Source organism: Eschscholzia californica, unplaced genomic scaffold (genome assembly GCF_041429995.1).
Source record: "Eschscholzia californica isolate CP2 unplaced genomic scaffold, dmEscCali1.0.p SCAF_1, whole genome shotgun sequence".
In the NCBI taxonomy this organism is placed as follows: domain Eukaryota; kingdom Viridiplantae; phylum Streptophyta; class Magnoliopsida; order Ranunculales; family Papaveraceae; genus Eschscholzia; species Eschscholzia californica.
Genome location: NW_028238198.1, coordinates 74,242,438 through 74,258,322, shown reverse-complemented (window position 1 = coordinate 74,258,322; position 15,885 = coordinate 74,242,438).

Here is a 15,885-nt window from a genome sequence, read left to right as displayed (position 1 = left end):
ATGAAAAGATTGGTGGTCTCTCTAATTACAACATTTTCTTTTGTTGAAAGATCTAATTACAACATGGTTATACCCATATGAAACATAACTTGTATTTGGGTATACAAGAAATATTTGATAGTGATATACAAGTAAGGCTACTGAGATTGCCTTCGACATCAGCAATAGAACCACTATGTTGGTAAAATTAGAAAACTTTTGCAATGTAAACGAAAAATATCAGTGAGCAAAATCTAAAGAGCAATCTATATCATTGGGTATCTTAACAAAAAAAAAAATCTATATCATTGGGTGACCATAACACAAACTTTTTTTCAAGGGTTAATTCTATTTGGGAAGTTTTATAAGGCCTCCCCAATTTTGTTAAAAGGCCTCCCCATGAACCATTTTACTTGCTAAATTATCACTGAGGGGAGGCCTTTTAACAAAAATGAGGGGGCCCTATAAAATTTCCCATTCTATTTTGGCCCCTTAAAGATGACCAACTCGCCAAAAGAGCCCCCAAAAGATGACCAACTTTCAAAAAAACCCCCTAAATCACTTTTCTGTCTACTTTACTGTCAGATATTAATTTTTGTTTTTCTCATTACCAATTCTACCATGGTGACTTTACTTCTACAATATTTATGGCCCCACGAACATTGATTATTAAGTTTAATCAATTTATTACTAAAGTTCTTAGAACTATTAAAAACAACCACTTATTAATTCCAAACCAGTTTCTTTTTCTCTCCCTATTATCTTCAACATCTCTTACTTAGATCTTCATCCTCAACATTTACTCATCAAGCTACTAAACTCTTTTTCAAAATCAAACCGTTCCATTAAAACCAACAGTCAAAAGTAAATGGGTACTTCAAAAACCCCTAATGTAGAGAGAGAAAGTATAGTGAATTAAAAAAAATCAACTAATCGACAAATTGAAATAAGGAATGAAGCTAATAATTTCTATAATAGCAAACCTAGGATCAATAAAAATCAATAGCTGAACCATTATCTTCCTCATTGTTATGCCCAATCGGGGTTAATATGAACAATACGAGTAATCCAAGACAAGCAATAGGAATAGTAAAGAACAATCAAGAACAGAACACAGAGATTTACGTGGTTCGGTTGGTGAGACCTACTCCACGGTGACAACGGCGCGATGATTTTCACTATGATTAGCAAACAAGTTTACACAAAAGATTCGTGAGATTGTGCTACTGATATCTCCTTAGGGTTTAGTTTATATAGTCACTAAACCCTAATCCCACCGCCTCACCGACTCTCTACAACCGACTCTCTCTTTACGACCGACTCTCTCTCTACAACCGACATTATACACAGATAACACTAATCACCGACATAAGCTTAGCTTCAGCATCACAGCTCTGTCTTGGAGTCCAGCTCTGCCTCACACCCCTGCTTCGCATACCAGCTCTGTCTCAGTAATCAGCTCTGCTAACGGGTCCAAAATTCACTTGTAGGCGGGTTGGCGGGTCGTAAACCAGGTTCGATACCAATCCATGTTCGAGTCACTTCTAACACTCATCTTTAAAGGGTAATTAGATGGAAATTTGTAGTGATATAATGTACCCCCAATGATTTCCACAACAACTAACCATTCCCATCATAGCAAACCCTTTTAAAACACATTAACAAAATGTAGAATGATGATGATGGTGGTGATGATGATGATGATGATGATGAAGGTGACGGAGAAAAGAGATTATGAAGATGATGATGATGATGACGATGATGATGATGATGATAATAATAAAAGGAGATTTTTAAGATAATGAAGATAAAAATAAATTTTTAAGATGATGATGGTGATGAAGGTGGAATTGAGAAGATGTAAAGATAACAGAGGAGATGAAAAAATTAATTAGGGAAAAAAAATCAATTGTTGAGAGAAAATAAGAATTTATTGATGAATGACATGACTAGTTGATTAATGATCTTGAAACTATAAATATTGGGAGCAATGTCAGAAGAGTAAAATCGGTAAGAAAAAAGAAAAACTTAATATTTAACGGTAATTAAACGGAAAAGTGATTTAAGGGGTCATTTTGCGAGTTGGTCATCTTTAGAGGGTCATTTTGGTGGGTTGGTCATCAATAGGGGGTCAAATTAGAATTAACCGTTTTTTTAATACCTTAGATTAAGTCAAAATAGGGAAACCAATATAAAATCTCTCAAATCTCTTATAACTGATCAATATAATGCCTTGCTTACCGAAATTCCCATCATCAGTGTGGTGGCAGAGGATTTGGAAGTCCAGTGTAAAATTTTAATCGAGGTCCTTTATATCGCAATAGGCAAAAATAAAGGCATACATTCCAAACAATTATTCGAGATAAATATTCAAAATAAATATGACATATTTATCGTAAATAATGAATATAAAAATATCACAATTTCATAATACGAACTATTATAGTATCCCAGGGGCGTGTTTGAGGGGGTGCGATCGGTGCCGTCGCACCGGGCCCCCCTCAAACGACATAATTTTCTTATAGAGATAGGGGCCCCTAAATTCCGATTAGTTATATTAATTTAGCAGTACACAATGAAACAAGATGGTGATGTAGCTGAATTGGTAAACCTCTTGAGTGTTAACAAAGAGGTCTCAAGTTCAATCCACCCAACAGTCACTTTTTTGTTTATTTTATGAACTCGTTATTATCTCCAACTGTTTCTAACAACAACTATTTTCTTCACAAAAAAATAACAACTATTAGTTATGGTATTAAGTTATGGATAAAGTGATAAACTATTAGTTTAGTTTGTATGTTTATGAAGTCGAATACTTATTGTTCTATCTTTTCGTGGAAGGAGTGTTGTCAAATGTGTATGGTTTTTGCATAGAAGTATTTGGGATGAAAAAAATACACAACTTAGAATAAGTATTCAACTTCACGGAAGGAGTTAAACTTTTTTTCTTATCGAACTTAGTTTCTTAAGAGATAATTACTAAACGTATAATGTGTGAAAAGAGTTTACGTTTTGATATCAGTGGAGAAAGGGCCCCAAATATTTTTTTCGCACCAGACCCCCAAATTCTCGGCCACGCCACTGTAGTATCCACACAACAAACTACACATATTACAGAATCTATAACAACAAATATTAATTATTTTAGCTTAAAAATCAATTGAAAAATAGAAAAAAAATACTAATTTGATTAAGAAAAGAAAATCAAACCTATAAATTTTTTTTTTCAAGATTATCAAACCCATTAAATTAAAAAAGTGAAATAGAAAGAGAAAGAAAGATAAGAGAATAGACCGTACGAAAAATTGAAACGTCAAATGCTTAATTTTGTTATTTTTATATTTGACTTTGTATTGGCATCTAACTCTTTCAAATAAACTTGTATACTGATTTTTTTTTGAAATATTCTTTAATGGACTTATGAAATAAAAATAACAGCTCATCGAGTGTCATGGTGGAAATAACATCTGACCATCAACAATTTAACCTAAGTCATGGTGGAAAAAACATTGGACCTTCAACAATTTAGCCTAAATCAGGTCCGTCCACAAAAAAAACAAACATTGGGCTTAAACTATTATAGCCCAAATCCGGTCTCCAGCACCAAAAAAACCAAAAGTATAAAAATTGGACGTATAGGGTTTGATCCTGCGTGGTTTGAGATCCTGAGTCAGATAGCACTCCAGCGGAGCTACCTTCTACGTAAGTTTTAGTGTGGGTTTCTAGTTATAAGTATAATGCTTTGTATACATTTTTCAGAGAAGAGGCCCTTTGGGAGAGGGAGGCCCGGTACAATCGCACCGCTCGCACCCCTTCACCCACGCTCCTACCCATCAATGAAAAAAATTAAGTCAGTTGTTATGCACTCGAGGACGGAAAAGTCACCAAGACCGTTTTCAGTCACTTTCTCTCAAAACACTTAGGATATAGTTGTTTGGTTTTCCTCCTAGTGGGGAAACCTAGTTGGGTTTGGATTAGGAAACCAAATCCGGGCCCAAGTCGAGCTTCTTTTGGTCGGTGACTTAGGTCGGTTACTTAGGTCGATGAATTAGGGTTAAGGGAAGTCTATAAATACTTCCTTAGTCTTAATTAGAAGCAAGTTGCACAATTAGAAATACACAAGAGAAGGAGAGAGAAGAAGGTTGTTGAGAAGAGCGGGGCTGATCTATTTCAACACGCACAGCCTTCGTCGTTCGGAAAATCCGACGGTGAGTTCTTCTCCGATTAAGCTGAAATTTGGGAGAAGTGTTCTTAACCTGTTCATCTAGTATTTGTACGGTGGGATCGTTGATTGGTGACTGGAATCCTAGTGAATTTAGGGTCGTTTTAGACTGAATATTTATGGACTGTTTTGTTCTTGCTTGTGAGGTTTTCTTCGTGTTTGAGATTGATTCTTTTGGCAAGGGTCTGAGTCTCTGGTGGACGCAGTCTGTAACTACTTTGCTTATTATAGTTGATTTGGTTGGAGAACGAGTCCCGTGGTTTTTACTTCTCACATTGGGGAGGTTTTCCACGTTAAAAATCGTTGTCTTATTTACTTTCAAATTTTGTTTATTTCTCCTACATATTCTTCATATTATCCTCCTAACTAACAAAAAGGGAAAAAAATTCTTGTTTCCGTTGCGCCTAAGTGCCCGTTTCTCCCAACAATAGTAGCCTCTGATATTATTGTCATGGTCCACCATTTTTTTTTAGAAATGGGTCCATGCTCTCTTGCATAATCAAATAATTTACAAGACCAAACCACTCCAGATGACTTCTCAATCCAGACCCATTAGTCTGTGCAATACCTCTTATGATATTGTCTCTAAAATTGATCTAATAGATCGATTACCATTGCTTGATGCTTTTATATCCCTTGTCAACTTGTTTTTGTGCGAAGGAGGCAAATTACAGACAATGTGATTTTAGTCCATGAAATTGTTCAAGGAATTAAAGAAATAAATGCTTTTATATCTCGTCGCATCAATAAAGATATTGGGGGGGGGGGGGGGGGGGGGGGGGGGGGCTACTTCTACTTCAAAAAAGTTGTACCTAAAAGCCAACTCCAGTTTAACAAATCCAAGGCCAAGGGAGGATTGATGTCGAGAAATACAGTGACTTATAATAATGGCTTGTTAGGTAAATTGGTCTAGAGGGCTAATCAAATGCTTCCCGCCCAAGATCACATTCTCTCAAATTTAAAAATCGTCGTGATAGATAGTTTCTAAAATCTTATTTTAAGTTAAACCTGAATTTTCATTCATACGTAGGAATTTAATCCTATACATTACGTGATTTTGAGAATTTTGACTCTTTTGAGTACAACGTGGATTTATTAAAGTAAATTACAACATGAAACCTACAAAAGTAAAGACAACATGAAGTGAAAGGAGTATAATATTGCAAATATAAAATAAAAAGACCCTAAAGGTCACAAATGAAACTTACAAAAGTAAAGACAACATGAAGTGAAAGGAGTACAATATTGCAAATATAAAATAAAAGACCCTAAAGGTCACAAATAAAAAGATCTTAAAGATCACGAATGAGAAACCCCTAAACATCGTGAAGTTATTATACTTAATGAAGAAGGAACGAATGACGGTTGCATCAAGAACACCGCCAAGTTTCTCGGAGGAGAATTATGAATGTCACGGGAGACATTGACATTTGACTTTAAAGATGAAGATTGAGTTATTTCATAACTTTAAATTCTTGAGCGAAGATAAATCAGTCTTTTCTTTTCCTTTCATCTTCTCGATGTCTGTCGTGACGTCAGGTCCTTAATACGCAATATGAATGATGTCCTTTCTCCACACCACCACCACTGAAAACACCACCCACCCGACCACCACCACCACATAACCACCACCTGACCCGACCACCACCACCACATAACCACCACCAGATCCAACCACCATCACCACAAAACACACCACCACCACCACTGAAATCACCACCACAGAACACATCATCTCCGCTGAAAACACCACCAGACCCGACCACCACCACCACTTAAAGCACCACCGCCTTTAAAAAACCACCTGAGAACACACCACCATCACTGAAAACTCTACCAGACCCGACCACCACTGAAAACACCACCAGACCCGACCACCACCACCACAAACAAAAATTAGATCGCGCCACCAAAAACCAGATCGCATCACCACAAACGAAACCCTCTAACAAATCGCACCGCCACAAACGAATCTTCGCTTAAAAATCAAATCAAAGTTGTTGTATGATGCCCATCTATCTTTCATTTCTGTAAGACATCTTCAATTTGGTAAAATGGAAGAAGAAGAACCCCATGAGGATCGAAGAACCGCCATTATACCAACTTCATCTTTTCTCTCATTCATCACTAAAAGACGAAGAAAGATATAAAAAACAAAAGAAAAACTAAAATAGGAGAACTCTCCTTCAATTGTGTAAGAGATTCCGGCGAAGGGACCCCTCTGCTGAAAATCGATGATCTCGTTTGGTACTCTTTGCAAAAATAGTTTTTAGAGAGAGCTCTGAGAAGTACTGTGTTTGATATTCCATGATAAAGAGTTAAACCAAGGACTCCATGGGTCTTGAATTTTTTACATCAAGAGAATCCTGTTTATCGACCCTCTAACAAAATGGTAAGTAGGAAGTGGGATTAAGATTAATGTTTGGTTGCATAAATGAATTCGTGGAAAGCCTCTTTCTTTAGTGGTACAGGGAAATCAAAACGGTTAAAAACTTGTCATTTGATAAACGTTAATAATAGTTGGAATACTGATTTGATTACCTAATTGTTTGATCGGGCCGTTGGAGCTAAATCCGACACCCCAAAAAGCAAAATGAATTTAAAAAAAATAAATTTAAAAAAAAAACTAAAAGAGTCACGTGTTTCACACAGACACAAGATCACATACGTTTTTCTCACACCCACAAAAACTCCACACGTGTTTCACACATGCACAAAGTTTAAGCCTAAGCCCCTCTTGAGTTGAAGTAGTGGCCCTTGATTTAATTATAATAAAGAAAAAGTGGTTTTTACGTCTAAGCCCCTCTTAGATTGAAGTTGCTCTAAGTATTTGAGTAACTTGTTGTAGGATGTTATGTTGTTCATATCCTGAAGAGATTGAGACAATAATCCTTGAGATGTAGGCCAGTTTGATACGTGTGAAATATTTGGTGTGATAACCACTTTTTTCCTGATAGAAAAAAAACTAAATTTTTCTTATAAAGAAAAAGTGGTTTTTACGTCTAAGCCCCTCTTGGATTGGAGTTGCTCTAAGTATCTAAGTAACTTGTTGTAGGACGTTATGTTGTTCATATTCCGAAGAGAATGAGACAATAATCATTGAGATGTAGGCTAGTTTGATAAGTGTGAAGGGAAATGATAAAGTTACAAAAGATTTTGACAAAAAAAGGTTCCCAGCTGATGTGGCGAGTGTGGTTTCAAACTTTGACCAAATCTAGGCCGTTGAGAGATGAAAATCACAACCGCCACATCAGCTGGGAACTTTTTTTTGTCAAAATCTTTTGTGATTCTAGCATCTCTCTAAGTGTGAAATATTTGGTGTGATAACCACTTTTTTCCTGATAGAAAAAAAAACTAAAATTTTCTTACAAAAATTTACTTTTTTGTGTCAGTTAGACTAAAAAAATATTTGAGAGAAATTTTTAAGGGCGCCGGAAGTTAAATGTTGGGCCCTATTTTAGGCGAAATGGGTGTTATTTGCAAGAAGGGGCGCCTTCATACGTTCCCAATTCTATCTTTGCTTCACTGATCGGCAACAACCTTAATTCAACCTCAACCCTAATCGATTCCCATGAAGAATCACAACAAAAAAGACAATCGATCGATAGGGACAAACATTTATACGTATGTCTCTGATATATTCAAAATAGAGACCATTTTCTAATATCTGTCCCTGCTAAGATTACAACTGGGACAAATAAATTGTTATAAGGACCCTGATAAACTCGGCGCGAAAAATGGGCAAAATTCGGCAAAAAAAATGGCGCAAACAGATACTCTCGTTTCCTTTTTTTTTTCTCTCCTATTTTTCCCAAGAATAAATAACATCAACCTTAATTCCCATGAAGAAATCCGCCGAAACCCTAATTGCTTCCCTTATAAGTAATCAACATCAAGCCTATTTGATTCCCATGAAGAAATCAATAGAAATCCTAATTGTTCTCAAGAAGAAATCAACATATCCAATAATTGATTCCCATAAAGAAATCGACAGAAACCTAATTCATTCTCTGAAGAAAATAACAGAAACCAATAATCAACATCAACCCTAATAGAGTCCCATGAAGAAATCAACAAAAACTCTAATCATTTTCCATGAAAAAGTCAACAGAAACCCTAATTGTTTCACATGAAGAAATCAACAACAACCCTAATTGATTCTCATGAAGAAATTAACTTCCAGAAATCAACAACAACGCTTTCCATGAAGAAATCTACAACAACCTTAAACTGAGAGAGATGATAAATCGAGAGTGAGGAGAGATGAGGTTTTGCTTGAATTGATGAGAGAGAGTTCAAGACGGAGAGATGTTGTGAGAGTGAGAGTCATAGCTCAAGATAAAAAAAAAGGAAAATTTGGCTAAAACTCCCTGAAAAATTTGGACCTTGGTTAAACAAGATCAGACATTTTTTTTTAGTCTTCAGCTCCCTGAGTAATTTTTTAAGTTGCAACACCTTGCGACAGTTTTGCAACGCCTTGCGACATCTTTGCAACGCTTTGCGACAGTTTTGCAACATCTTTACAACGCCTTGCGATAGCTTTGCAACACCTTGCGACAACTTTACAATTGCTTTGCAACAGTTTTGGAGCGCCTTGCAACTGCTTTGCAACGCCTTGCTACACCTTACAACAGCTTTGCAACACCTTACAACAGTTCTGCAGTGCCTTGCAACACCTTTGTAAAAAAAAAATTTGGTTTTTAACCAAATGGGTACAAATATTTGGGGTTTAAAAAAAATATACAAAATTTGGGTTTTTTAGCAAAAAAATATATAACTTGTCATTTTACCAAAAAGAAGTTTAAAATTGGGTCTTCCGCCCAATTTCCTGAAAAGAAAATAAGAGGTTGGAAAACCAATTTCCCATGTTTTTGGTGGTAAAATTTATTAGAATTTTTTCCCACGAGAAATCGACTTTCACATTGTGAAAAATTGTTTTTCATACGAAAATCAAATTCCCAGCCTACTTTCCAGTGTATCAAACGAACCCTAAGTAATTTTCATGTATTCTGATGCAGAGAGATTGTAAGAAATTTTTTAACGATACTTATAGTTATATAATCAATTTTTTCGGGAAACTTGCTAGACTGGGTAGATTAATCATTCTATATGAAGAGATATCTTTACAATTTAGACTGTTCGTTTATCAATAAAATTGTAGTAGTTTTCTCTTTTTATGAGCTCTTGATTTTTGTAAAATTTGGACATAAATATAAACATTTCCGGAGTTTTCCGAGTTTTCAATATTTGGAAAAAAAAAAAATCAGATATCATGGTGTTCAATCCGTTTGATAAGACGTAAGTCTGAAAACGAAACCGTCTGCTTTATATGAGTTATAAAAGGCATACTCATAACTAAAGAAAAAAAAAATAATACACACAACCAAACAAACCTCACATTCTAGATGTAAAAAATTACTCATATATGCTAGTAAAAAAGAATTCAACTAACAACTAAGACTTTATTTTGCATAGATAAGGAATCTTACATGTTTGGAAAAGAATTCTATATATTTGTGCAATCCTGCAATATATATATGAAAAACTACTCATATATGCTAGTAAAAGAGAATTCAATAAGGTAAATGCATAACAACTAAGACGTTACTTAGAGTCTTTTTGTGCATTGATAAGGAATCAGCTTTTACATGTTTGGAAAAGAATTTTATATATTTGTGCAACCTACAATATATTTTCCTCTTATATAAAATCTTCATATATACAAATTTGCTCGGTTAAAAGTGGGATTCCTTTTTAAAGATAACATATATACCATTTTGCATAAATGAAATATATATATAGAGAGGAAGTAATTGTGCAAAATAATCGATAAATATGTGATTATATGGGTTATAGAGGAAGACAAAGAATGAAATTGGTCTACTTAAAGAGATAGACAGTGAAAACAAAAGTGGATTTATCAAGATAATGGGTGCAAGTAGACATAGGAATGGCCCAACTTTTGGGTTGATAATCGCTTATTTGATGGCATTTGCAATACTAGCGAAAGAGTGTTCAACGCAGAATATATGGGTCCCCGCCCGTGTATCTATTTTGAACGAAATGAGGTATGCAGAGTTAATTATCCATTGCAAATCTAAAGACGATGATTTTGGAGAAAAACGACTTGCTTATAATGTCTATTCTGAGTGGAAGTTCAGGACAAGCTTTTTTGGGGGGACGCTGTATTGGTGCTCAATGAATTGGTATAATATCAAAACAAAAAAATGGGTCACGGCGTCACACGAAGTGTTCAACCAAAACACCTACTCTAATATTTGTGACGATTGTCAATGGTATGTCCGTGAAGATGGTATTTATCGGTTAAATTCAAATAGTAATGTCACTGAGTTTATTTATAATTGGGATTAAGAGATAGATGGCCTGTGGCCCTATCCAATTGACTACCTTTATTTAAGTAAAGTAATATATTTTAATAGCACTCCTTTTTGGGACAACAAATTTTTCATTTTAGCAATTTTGATCTCTGTTATTTCTAGCTCCTACCATAAGAAATTTTATTTGCTTTGTGGTTAAATTCTATTTTGTTCCTAATTTGTGACCAATAATTGGTTGTATGCGTCACTACAAAAATGAAGAGTATTTCCACGGTGCGAAATCGTTGAGAAAAAACAAATTTATCCGAAAAGCCTTTTCCGATGGTACAAAAATCGACAAGAATGCATTTATCTCGGTCGGACTACTTTATTGTTTATGCCGTCGGAACTATCCCCACTAGGAAAATTTTCAATTCTGGAATCTAATTTCTGGCCGTTGAAAATAAGGTTTTTTTTCCTACTGATTTCAATGCTGTCGGAAATAAATATTTCTTGGGAACACATAATTAACCACTTTCTCGGCAACTCAAGGAGGAGGCGCTACTACATAATAATTTTCGACGGAATGTGAGAATTCCGTCGAAAATAGTGCTTTTCCCGACGACATTCATGTATGCCGTCGAAAATATTCTGTCACAAAAAGTCTGCGCTTTAGTATACACACTTTGAGCGGGCTTTCAATTTTTGTCAACTTTTTTTATTTTTATGTGTGGCATTTTTGTGTAATTATAACTTTTTTATTTGTCCACTTTATATCTCTTTCGTTCTTCCTCTTCACTTTCTGGCTCCTCAACTTTATTTTTCCCTCACTTTCACTATATCTTTTTCAAACTCAGAAGGTTATCGACAAAAGATCGTTAACCAACGACTATCTGCAGATTATTCTGAAATTTAGAATTTTTTAAGTGTTATTTTATTTCTTTCACCGCCAATGCCTTTTTTCAATCTATTCCAGCAAAAGGGATGACCCCCCTCCCCCGGCAGATTAGACACAGGGTGGGAGAGAAAGAGTGAGAGAGAGAGTAGGGTTGATGTCGAAGGTGGTGGTGGAAGAAAAAGGAAAACGAAGAGTTTTGAAAAATATCTAAATTTCTAGGTCTTAGCAGAAAGTCGCTGCCTGACGACCTTCTTAGGTTCGAGAAGAACAAGAAGATGGTTTTGAACTAGATCAATCAACAAAACCTACTTTATCTTTGGCTCTTAAAACCATTCATGGTTCGGGACCATGAAGCATAGTTGTCTCTAGTCTCTAGAAAGGAGAGGAGCGAATTGTTGGTGAACTCGAAAGATGAACATCGAAGGAAGGAGAAGTTTGCGTAGACAAGGTGGGAGTTGTTTCAGAAGAGATATCAACGGGTTGAAAGGCCCCACCCTTTACAAAGAATCACTCAGACTAATGTAAAACTAAAGAATAAAAAACAATAAATGGAACAAGGACACAACTTAAACACATACTATCATGATGAACAATTATGTCGTACTCTAACAAAACCCTGTTTGTCCTCTCTAACTATTTTTTCTAGTTCAACCGACAAAGTATTGGGCAGCAGTTTCACAAATCCCGCCATCGGTTTCATTTTTGAAAGAAAATCGGCTGCTTGGTTATTTTCACATTAGACATGTATGATAGAACATTCATCCAGACTTCTCCATAGTGCACATATTTCTTTGACCAAACCAGTAATATGCAAAGGGGGGTTCCTCTCGCTTTCTGTTAAAAATAGGGTTATTTCCCTAATAACCCCCAACTTTGTGACCAGCTTCCCGCCTAGCCCCCTAAATTAGCAAAAATACCCATATGACCCCCTATTTCAGTTATCTTTAACTTCCGTTACTCTCTCTCCTCCATCTCTTTTTCTCTCTCTGCCAAGTCACGCCACATCATCTATCACGCCACATCATCATCTTCTCCGGCATAAGTCGCCGGCCGGCCAAATTTCCGGCCGACGCCCTTAAATTTTTTTTTATTCTCTCTCTCAAAAAAAAAAAAAAATTTTTTCTCTCACTTCTCTCTCTCTCTAAACTCCGGCGAAGGGGTTTCCCTTCGCCGGAGTTTAGAGAGAGAGAGATGTAAGAGAAAAAAAGTTTATTTTTTTTTGGAGAGAGAATAAAAAAAAAAAAAAATATTTAAGGTCGCCGGCCGAAAATTTGGCCGGCCGGCGACTTATGCCGGAGAAGATGATGATGTGGCGTGATAGATGATGTGGCGTGACTTGGCAGAGAGAGAAAAATAGATGGAGGAGAGAGAGTAACGGAAGTTAAAGATAACTGAAATAGGGGGTCATATGGGTATTTTTGCTAATTTAGGGGGCTAGGCGGGAAGCTGGTCACAAAGTTGGGGGCTATTAGGGAAATAACCCTTAAAAATAAGACTGCGAGGGAGGAATTAGTCATGATCTTAACTCGTCTATTGCTAAATTTAATAGCTAGTTGTAGACCCAGCCTAATATCCTGCATTTCATGTGCAATCATTGAGATCCTCGTTTCTCGTGTTGCTGCTGCAACTATAGTGTCACCGTGACCGTTCCTTAAAATCGCACCAAACCCGACTAAATTGTCATCAAACGCCTCGTCCGTATTTATATTTGGTTTGCTCACTGCAATGCTTTTCATGGAAGAAATTAAAGTAAGAAATCTCTTTTCTCTTTTTATATTTTTTTTGAGGTCGTAAAATTAGACTTTAGGGCAAGGTGGTGTTTGTTTTTGTCATGTGTCTGAATCTAAATTGGTTGAATTTGGAAATCTGATTTATTTTAGGGTTATTTCCCTAATGGCCCCCTACTTTGTGACCAGCTTCCTGCCTAGCCCCCTACTTTACAAGAAATGCCCATATGACCCCCTCCCGTTATAACACCGTTACTCTCTCTCTTCCATTTCTTTTCTCTCTCCTCCAACATGTTTTCTCTCTCTGCCACCTCGTTAAAACCTGCCAACTCATCATCTTCTCCGGGAAGGTCGCCGGCCGACCAATTTCCGGCCGGCGACCTTTAAACCTAAAAAAAAAAAAAAATTTTTTTTTTTTTTCATCTCTCCTCTCTCTCTCTCTCTAAAAAAAAAAAAAAAAAAAATTTTTTTTTCACCTCCCTCTCTCTCTCTAAACTCCGGCGAAGGGGGTTACCCTTCGGCGGAGGACCTTTAAGGTCTGCCCGAGCAGACCTTCCAGATCTGCCGGAACAGACCTTCATGGTCTGTTCCGGCAGACCTTAAAGGTCCTCCGGCGAAGGGTAACCCCCTTCGCCGGAGTTTAGAGAGAGAGAGGGAGGTGAAATTTTTTTTTTTTTTTTTTTAAGGTTTAAAGGTCGCCGGCCGGAAATTGGTCGGCCGGCGACCTTCCCGGAGAAGATGATGAGTTGGCAGGTTTTAACGAGGTGGCAGAGAGAGAAAACATGTTGGAGGAGAGAGAAAAGAAATGGAAGAGAGAGAGAGTAACGGTGTTATAACGGGAGGGGGCCATATGGGCATTTCTTGTAAAGTAGGGGGCTAGGCAGGAAGCTGGTCACAAAGTAGGGGGCCATTAGGGAAATAACCCTTTATTTTACAAGGTTAGATGTTTGTTTTCTACTTAGTTGAAAACACATTATAGTGGAGAAGAAAACTTGTTTCAAGATTTAACTCAATTAGTGGTGTAATAGCATGTGAAACATCTTATTAGCACATAAATTTTGTTCAATTCCAATTCAAATAGGTCAAAAACAGGTACATAGTTACTTTGCTATCAATCTTATAGTCATTAGTTAAATATAGTTCGATTTCGAAAAGTTTATGCTTCTTCCTATAATCAACTTAGGGTTGTTAGTAGATTAAATGCAAAATTCTTGATGACGAAGACATTCTTGATGCAAAATGCTTCCTATAATATTCACCACCTCTGTCTGATCTGATGATTTTCACCTTTTTATCTAATTGTCTTTCAACCTCAGTGATAAAAATCTCAACTTACTGCCTGAGATTTATCATGTAACAAATAGATATAACCATAACGTGAAAAATCATCTATAAATGTGATGACTGTATGCCGTCTGGTGGATTATGACCCAAAATTCCACCCCTGGGCCAGCGGAAAAGGTTGTGTACTTTCTAAATAGGGGGTGCCTATAGAATCATGCTTAAGTTTTGTTGTACTGAAACATTTCTTTGGACTATGAAGTTGCAAGTTCTGTACGCCCCCTTTATTGTTGTTTTTTTTTTAGAAATCGACTACGATCTACGTTAGTCGTTACAAAGCATTGATATATCATTAAGATGTGGTGCGAAAGCCTCGTACTCTTATCTCAAAATTCTCCAAAATATTTGGCACTTGCCTAAATTGAAAAGCAGGTGCTAGTAAAATAACGAGTTTTACATAGGGGACACACCACTTTTCTTTCTTTTGGGAGTCTTTCCCTCATTGTACCCCCAACCCCTCCCAAAGTAAAAATATAGTGTCTATAGAACTTTGAAATTGTGCATCACCTGGCAAGACTCACTCAAACATGGTTGGCTTTTTTTTTCGCCAGATTAAATTTTTGTTGCCCTAATTTATTTTGTATGGCAACTAAGTTTTCATCTATATCACTATTTTATGTGTCAACTTCGATGACTTTATGGCAACTAAGTTCTCATCTATATATCTATTTTATGTCAAGTTCGATGAATTGAACTTTTCCTCACGGATAATAATGATCGAGCCAAAGCTACAAATAACTTACTAAATTTCAGTATGTTTAACACCATCTATTTCTAGGATAACTTTGAACACTGTTTTTGTAAACTCTAAAGTAATATATTATTGTAGATATACCGGAATGTAGCAACAACAACTTCATTTCTATGTAAATATGGGTTTATTGATAATTTTTCGTGTCAATAAGAAAAGTTAAAAAGAGTTAGGCGTGTAGATGTCTTTGATACTGTTCAATACGTCCCGGTTTTAAATATAGATAATTTTATTGGTTAATATAACTTAGATAAAGCAAACACTACGTCCCCATTTCAACTGAATACAATTTCTTTTTTTGTTTTATGCAGCACAACATCACATACATAGAGAGGGAAAGGAAGAGGTTATCCAGGTGCATGCATATTGGTATCAAAATTCCCAAATTATTAACAATATCACATAATGCCATTGACTTCTGTTGATTTATATTTTATTCATAAATATAAATTACCAATCCCCACACCATTCCTACTTGCTTCTTGAGAATCATACTCATTTAACAACTTATGTGTGCTACAATTAACAAAAAAAAAAAAAAAAAAAAATCATGTGTTGTATATTTGAATAAATGAAATTTGAGGTTTACTTTTTACTATGTTCGAAATAGTAATCTTTTAGACTTTGGTCTATCAAGCCAGTTTTTTTTT